Genomic DNA, 8,310 nt, shown 5'->3' on the forward strand with positions numbered 1-8,310 from the left:
TTAGAGAGGACCCAAATTGGGGGTGACCACTGGCATCAGAGATGCCCCCAGAATCCATATCTGTGTTGCCATCTCTGCCCCCATCCCTCTGTTCTGATAACTGCTCTCACTGCTCACATGGGCAGGTGGCACGTGATCCAATCCAGACGGCCAATCACAGAACCATACTCTAATTCGTTCAAAGGCCAGGACACATGGCTTGAGCTCGGCCAATAGGAGTTCACTGAGATTTTAACTTTCTTGCTGGAAATGAAATCCCATCTCAGCTCTGGTTGCAAAGCTGTTGGGATGCTACCCTGGAACAGCCGGCAGCGGTACTTCCTCGCATGAGAAGCCCCTGTGAGATGTGTGAGAAGGCAGGCAGCATGCGTGGGCAGCAGCTCTGAGAGCCCCTGAGAGGGAGAGTGCCTACAGGTGTTTGGAGCTCAGCTGGCAGGTGCCTAACATTTGCCCTTCCCAGGATGAAGGCCAGTAAATCCCCTTTTTTGAGTAAGCTAGTTTGAGCTGTTTTTTTTTTCACTGATAGCCCAAAGATTTCTTAATTCATGTAGTTTTTAGACTGATTTTTTTTCCCAGAGGAAATAAACCCCCAAATTCTGCTTCTCTGGAATCTATTTGGGTCTTATAGGTCCATGGGTCTGGAACCTTAATGTTTAGCTTATCGAAGGGGGCCTACATGCTGGGAGCAACAACAATAACTACTGCCTCATCATCAAGCGTCTTTTCATGGCTGGGCCATCACCAAAGGCAGTAGGGCTTGGGGTTTAGAGTGTGCCACCCGACTCTGTTGCTCATCAACGATGTGCCCTTAGGCAAGTACTTAACATCTGAGCCTCGTTTTTTTGTCATCTGTAAAATGGGGATAAAATTCTTGCGTGGATTATACAAAATAAAAATCTTAGCACACCATAAATGTAGTTCAATTTATTTAGCAATCAATATCCCTCAAGCACCACTACAAATGAGGCCGAACAAATATGCTCACATCTGTTTGGTCAGTGAAGACTCTGATGTCTGGAGGGGTAAGTGACCCACCCAGGTCACGTAATATGTGAAAGAGTCTGGATTCTAGACATTGGATTCAAATCCTCTCCTTTGGACCACGTTAACACTGTGCTGGCTATTTTCAGGAAGCCAACTTAACAGCTGATAAAGGTCACTGTCTCTCTAGGGACAGAGTCCATTAGATTAGAGAAGCCACATTCCATACAGAAGGCTTCTTGGTGAGGACAGAGGATCGGCACTAGAAAGATGCCCAGAGAAATGACTGCTTAAATTGGCTTCCTGGGGCACAAGTGTCTGTCTGCCCTTCTCTCCCTCCTCTTCCTCACTGTCAGCTCCCAGCACCCACACTGCTCACGTATGAGAATTCTCAAAGATAGACTATCAGAATGTGATATAGTGATTGTTCTAGTCCACTCATTAATTCAACAAACATATGTTAAACATCTAATATGCCAGGCATAGTGGATGTAAAGGGGAACAAGACAAAGATCAATCTCTCATTTTATGAAGGAGAAAACTGAATCCCAGGAAGGAAGATGGCTTTGCTAAGGTCAACAGTGAATTAGTAATGTTGTTAGATACCTTCTGGGGATATCCACCTGGCTCACCATGGCCCCCACTTTCCTGAGGTGTTTGATGGCACCTCCCTCATCACAGTTGATTGGGCTGGAGGAAAAACACCTAACTGCAGCTAGGCCAATCAGATTTCATCTTCTAAGAATTTGACCCTGGAGTGAGATGCTGGTCTTAGAGAGAAAGGCACAGAATGAATGCAAGGTCCTATCAAATTTTGAAGGTGGTTTGAATCTTGGTTCAGTCCTTTGGTGTCCCACCAATACCGCCCATCCCCTATAGTGCAGCTTTTCTCTTCATTTGAGGAGTTTTGAAGTTATAAAAAATTTTTTTTCTCTCAACAAAAATAACCTAAACTAAGACTGTGGCTGAGCTTGGGTTAAAACCAAAGTCTTCTGGCTCCAGACCTGTTTTCTTTCAATCGCGCTGCTGGCAGCAGAGATGCCCTTCTCAAGGATCTCTCAGAACTCTGACCTTTGGATCTGATCTTGGATATACCAAACAAAACCACAGCATCCAGAGAGGTTCTCGGTGCCTCAGGGAAGAAATCTCTGGGAGGTGCCAAGTTCCTTGATCTCTGAAGTAATTGCCTTGAGGTGTGTGTGATGATTTTCAGAGCAGCAGCAGAGAATGGTGATTGAAAAGTTCGGGCCCTGCAGCCAGACTGCCTGAGTTCAAACCAGTCCCGGCCCTCCACTCACGGGCTGTGTATCTTAGGCAAGTTGCTTTTCTCATTTTCCTCCTCTGATATTTACCCCCATAGGGTTGTTGGCAGGCTCTAAATATGTGTAAAGTGCTTAGAACAGTGTGCAACAAATGCTGGCTATTTGCTACTGCCTGCTTTTTTTAGATTGCATTTGCCCACAAAACATCCCCAGATCCTTAGGGTTTAGTTTTCATTCACTTCTCTAGCTCCTGCTAGTCTCCTGAGACCCACCTGGGCCTGATCTCATTTTAGCATAAAAACAAGTACCATTTCAAAGCCCAAGTCAGATGCCTGTGTGAAAAGCAACGAGTCTCTGACCTTTCACCCACCTTGGTGTGTTTGTATCATCCCTGTGATGAGTTAGTTGTCTTGGCTTGTACATTCCCCTATGGCAGGAGGCGACCAGTGTGATTAAGGTTTCTCATCCAACCTTTGTTCAACAATTATTTACTAAGTGCCCGCTATGTGCTGAGCTCTATACTAGGGCTGGAGGACAGGGGCTCTCTGTTTGGTGATGGACTGAAAGATAGATACAAAACCAGGTTACCAGTACTGTGAGAGAGGCAAGCATAAGGAGCTCTGCTTACACTGAAAATGTGGAGCTAGTTCAGACTGGGGAGTGAGGGAAGGAGGTTCAGAGAAAGGGAAAGATGCGCACGAGTTAGATAGGCAATGCAATTTCACACCCATTAGATCAGCAGACATCTGACAAAACCAAGTGTTGACAAGGATGTGCAACCATGGAAACTGAGACACTGCTGGTGGAGTGTAGACTGGTACCAAACTTCAGAAAACATATCAGCATTAACTAGAAAATTTGTAGATGCACTGATGCACCAGTTGAAATACTGCAAGCATGCACATTGTTACAATACCAAAGAATTAGAAACAACTGAAATGTTCATTGTATTAGTTAGCTACTGCAATAATAACTCTGTGTAACAAGTAATCATAAAAAAATCTCAGTGACATGAAACATTTAATTTGCTCACAAGATTTTAGGTTATTTGAGGTGATTCTGCTTAGGTCCACTCTGCTCCATGTGACTCTCATTTGGGGACTCAGGCCAAAGAGACAACAACTTGCTGGGTGCATGCTCTTTTCATGGCAAATGGCAAGACTGCGACAGGCTAAGCTAAACCATTCAGGTACATTTAAAACCTCTCTTTGCATGCATCACATTCTCTAGCATTCTGTTGGTCAAATTCTGTTAGGCCAGACCCAAAGTTAATGGGGCAGGGATATGTTCTCCAGCTTGCTGCCTGTTTCTGTAATTAAAATGGTATTGGAACACGGTCACGTTTACTCATTTACGTATCATCTGTGGCTGCTTTCACACTGTAATGGCAGGGTTGAGTAGTTGCAACAGACTGTTGTGCCCATAAAGTTTAAAATATTTATTATTTGTCCATTCCAGGACAGTTTGCTGACCTGTGATCTAGAGCTACATACATCAACATGAATAAATCTCACAAATATAATGTATGAAAAAGCAAGTTGCAGAAGAATGCAACCCATATGACACTATTTACCTAAATTTTATTTAATTTAAAAAATCTCTATTTATTGATTTTTTGAGAGAGAGGAAGGGGGAGAGAGGGAGAGAAGAGAGGAGAGAGACATCAACTTGTTGTTCCACTTATTTATGCAGTCATTGGTTGCTAGTATATGCCCTGACCAGAGATTGAGCTTGCACTGTGGCCTATTGGGATGATACTCTAACCAACTGTGCTACTCAGCCAGGACTCCCTAAAGCTTAAAAAACATTCATAATATTCAGAACAATACAATACATTGTTTAACTCTTGAAACCAATGCTGTGTAAATTGTACACGTCATAAGAAGGATGGTGATCGTCCCAGTAAATGGGGAGATGCGTGTGAATGGGGATGGGTGCCAGGGGCCTTCTACTGTTTGGTAATATTTTATTTCTCAAGTTGAATGATGGTGGCAGCACAAGGATATTAAATGCATTACTATTTGTAGCTTTCATTAGGTCCTAAATATTTCATAATAGAAAAAAAATGAGTTAGGGCAACACAGGGAATGGGTAAAGAGTGTTCCAGGCCCAGGCCCCAGGATGCAAAGCTGGCAGCAGAGGGAGACTAGAATGAATGAGGCATGAAATGCACGAGGAAGGGGGAAGCAGGGAGAAGAGGCTGGCAGGACAGATGGAGTCTCTAGATTATTCTAAAAAGTTTGATTTCTTACCAAGACAGAGAGGAGCTCTTGGGCAGTTCTGAGCTTGAGTGGCATCATGATCACACTTGTGTTTTAGGAGCATCGGCCTGGTTGCAGATGGCGAGGAGCAGAGCCGCAACACGGCCCTGTGCCCCAGCACCTCCTTACATTTTGCCTGCCCAGCGCCTCACTCACCTCACTCTACTCCCAGGCCTGGTCTGGAAGAGAGTTGAAACTGCACGCAGGAACCAGGGTGAGAGGCTGTGGTAGTGGCCCAGGGCTGAGCCAAAGCAGTCACAGGGAGAATGGAAAGGAGGTCACATTCTGAAGAGCTATGAAGAAGGTGATTTATAAAGGGATGTGGAGAGTAAGTGAGGGGGAGAATCCAAGAAGCCACCCACCTTTCTGCCTCGGACCAATGGATGGTTTGCCCTCTGCTGGGACAGGAACGCCAGGCAGATTTGCTGATTTGGGAAGAACAATGGTGAGTTCAGTGGAGCAGTAGCCCTGGGGGGACTACAGATGAGGTGGGAGGGCAGGCGGCTGCTTGAGGGAGCCTGAAGGTCTTTGTTTTCTTTGTGTTACAAAAGGGGTGCAGTGGGGATTGGGATGGGCATGGCAGACACTGCCTATCACGTAACCCACAGCACTTCCCCTCCCTTGCTAGAAGAGCCCCAGTTTCCTCCAGGAGTCAATGTGCTCAGCCCCAAGATGTCATAATCGGTACAAATCAGTTATGACTGTCTGTACCCCTCTGCCACTGATTAGCATAAGAGTAGACATGTGACTCCAATGGCCAATGAGACACAAGGCAGAGTCTGTTAGTTCTTCTAGAAAACTGTTTTCCTCCGTGATAAGAGACATGTGTGAGGAGAAATTCTCCCTGTCCTCTCACTCTACACATATATTTTTGTCTGCCTGACACCTTTATTTCTACTTGGGAAGCTTTTGGGAGGGAGTGTGAGGCTTGGAGCTCCAGAAGCAATCTTGTCACCATGAGGAGACACACTGAGGATGGAGAATGAAAGAACAGGGAGAGTCTTGGCCCTTCATGACATCTGTGAACTGCTAAACTAGCTTCGGAGTCCACTGCCTTCAGACACTTGTCTGGAACCAATGTATATACTTATGATTTGAGCCACTGCCATTTGGTTTTTCTGTTACTTGCATCCAAATACATCCCAACTGGCACACAGGATTTGAAATTTTGAAATAATTAGTATGTTTAGAAAGAGGGAAACTAAGCACAGTGTGGAGGGTCCAGTAGAGAATGAAGCTCTTATAATGGCCTAAAAGGTCCTCCACACTGGATCCCCCACTCACTCTCTGCCGTCACCTCTTTCTACTTTGACTTCCTCACCCTACCCCAGCTACACTGGCCTTTTGCTGTTGTTGGTCAGACGTGCCAGGCGCCTTCCCGCCTCAGGGCCTTTGTGCCTGCTGTTGCCCTGCCTGGAGTACTCTCTCCCTCCAGGCACCTAAATGATGTCCTCTCTCACCTCCTTCAGGTCTTTACTCAGAAGTCGCCTTTTAAATGAGATCTTCTCTGGTAACTGTCTTCAGATTGAAGTCTTCTCCTAAGATTGAAGTCCCTCCTAAGTCTTCCTTATTCTCCTTTTTTTCTGCATAGCGTTTACTATATATATTTTTAAATTTATTTTGTTTATGGTCTCTCTCCACCAGAATGTAGCTCCATTTTATTCACTGATGTATCCCTCAGGGCCTACAATAATGAATATAGACGTTCAATAAATATTTGTTGAGTGAATGAATTTGTAGGGACTCCAGGACTGACAGGAAGGTGTCGTTTTCTCCTGCTGACTTTGGCAGCCTAAAGAATAAAAGTAGCCCCGGCTGGCGTGGGTTGGAGTATCATCCTGTACACCAATGGTCACAGGTTCGATTCCCAGCCAGAGCACATGCCTAAGTTGCAGGTTCAGCTCCTGGTTGGGGCGTGTACAAGAGGCAACTGATTGATATTTCTCTCTCACATGAGTGTTTCTCTCCCTTCCCCCCAAAACAATAAAAAAAATGGCCTTGGATGAGGACAAAATAAAATTTTTTAAAGAATCAAAGCAAACTTCTGGACTGATTCAGGGGTGGGGCTTTGCTCAGAGCAGGTTTTGGAAAGACAGCAAGAGAGGTGGGGCTTGGAAGGGCTTCTCTGGGCTAGGGTCTCCGCGTCTGTGGTTGTTGAGACCCAGGGTGTGGGGTGTGAGAGCATGGACTCCAGGCCCTGTGTCTGGCCCTTCCTGCCAGCTCACAGAGATCTCCCCCGCCCTGCCTCCCTCCTGGGCGATGCTCCTCCGTTCCAGGCTCTGCCTTCTGCCTCGGTGACTCATCTCCCCTGGAATTCCGATTGAACAGCGCTCCTTGGCCACACACCCTGTCTCCTCCAGCCCAATTTCCCCCTCCCTGGAATTCCTGTACACTGATAGTGTTTCCCTCCCAGAGTTCTCAGCCGTTTCCTGTGTGTTTGGTCTCCATCCCGTCCCTGCTCCAGGGCAGTCCCCAAGGCTGGGCCCGAGGAGACACACTCAGTAAACCCTTAGGAGAAGGTCCTGTTTTATCAAGGAGACACTTTTGGAGACAATTATTCCTTTTGGGTATGCCATAACATGGCACTTGCCCACCATCCCCCATTTCTTCTGGGGAGGAACATACGCTGTCACAGGCGCTGTCACAATCACTCGTCCCCGGACCTCACTGGGCGGGTGCTGTTATTACCACCTTCCAGATGAGGACACTGGGGCCCAGAGAAATGTGGGGAGCTGCCTGGAGCTACGCAGACAGATGCAGAGACGGGCCTGGGGCGTCTGAGCTTTCCCAGAGAGGAGAGAGAGAAACCTCCCTCCCTGCTGCTCTGCTGGCTTCCCTTCTCTTATTCAGAGCCATAAACGCCAGAACCCCCAGCTCTGGAGAGAAAGCCAGAACCTGACGTGTGTACTTTGCAGTGAGCAAAGACACGGGAGCTCTTCCTCACAGGTTTGCTGGAGGCACCGGTGTTTTCATCTGTGGCCTCAGTCTCCCTCACGTCTCTGAGTTTGCGAGGGATCAGAGAGCCAGCACGCCCTCTTCCCAGCTCCTTCCCGGATTCCCCTCTGTGGCGGTGGTGGCTCGGGCCTACAGTTAGCTGGATCACTGCTAGGGCTGCCTACCCAGGTCTGCCTGGGAGAAAGCTCAGACTTCTTCCTCTGACATTTCACGAGTGCCTGGATCCCTCCCCTCCCCAGCTCCCTCCTCCAGCCTTGCTAACTTCTCACCACTCACCTCGGGTTTTGTGAAGCTGAGCTGAGGTTGTCTCTGAGGGCCCAGGGACAGGAAGGCCTTTCCAAAAACAGTCGGTCAGGTCGTTCCCCGCGCTGTGCCTCTGTCCAGACCCAGACCCAGCCTGCCAACACCCTGAGCCCTGAGGGCTCTGGTTTGGGGGGAAAGGAGAGGAGTGAGGACAGGGAATTTATTACCTTAGCTCCCTCCTTGCCAGGTCACCAGGGCTTGGCTGTTCCCTCCACCCACAGTTACCCTTGGGCAGGCAGCCCTGTCCACACTGCTGCTCTCTCCGCAGGCTCCCCGCTCTCGCTAGCCCCGGAGTACTGCAAGGGCCCTGTCAGCTGCCCTAACCCTGCCTACACCTCAGTAAACAAACTATTAAACTCTCCTTGCATTATCCAGGGTGAGGCTGTCATCTCATTGCTCCCAGGTCCCTGAACAAATGGAGTACTGGCTGCTTGAGAAACAGCTGAATCACCAACAGGAAACAGGGATAGAGGGGGCTGCCTTTGTGAGCAGGATGACCTGACACCACTCCCTGGCCATGGGTCCCTGGAACAGACGGACCCCTGGTG

General features: G+C 47.8%; 1 protein-coding gene across 4 annotated transcripts in view; it reads right to left on the reverse strand.

The window, feature by feature from the left end:
- The window catches only part of CCDC167 (coiled-coil domain containing 167), a 28,222-nt gene extending 20,177 nt beyond the window's left edge, over positions 1-8,045 (reverse strand). For 3 of the 4 annotated variants that reach the window (XM_045842842.1, XM_045842846.1, XM_045842841.1), the window contains exons 1-3: positions 7,988-8,045; positions 7,736-7,883; positions 4,867-4,929 (exon numbers count right to left, since the gene is read on the reverse strand). The gene's annotated coding sequence lies outside the window, so the exon portion shown is untranslated. The remainder of the gene's footprint in view (positions 1-4,866; positions 4,930-7,735; positions 7,884-7,987) is intronic. The other variant, XM_045842843.1, reaches the window with a different exon arrangement.
- Between the last annotated feature and the right edge of the window lie 265 nt (positions 8,046-8,310).

The sequence above is a fragment of the Phyllostomus hastatus genome, unplaced genomic scaffold (assembly GCF_019186645.2).
Source record: "Phyllostomus hastatus isolate PE091 unplaced genomic scaffold, TTU_PhHast_1.1 phas_contig_40, whole genome shotgun sequence".
Taxonomy (NCBI): Eukaryota; Metazoa; Chordata; class Mammalia; order Chiroptera; family Phyllostomidae; genus Phyllostomus; species Phyllostomus hastatus.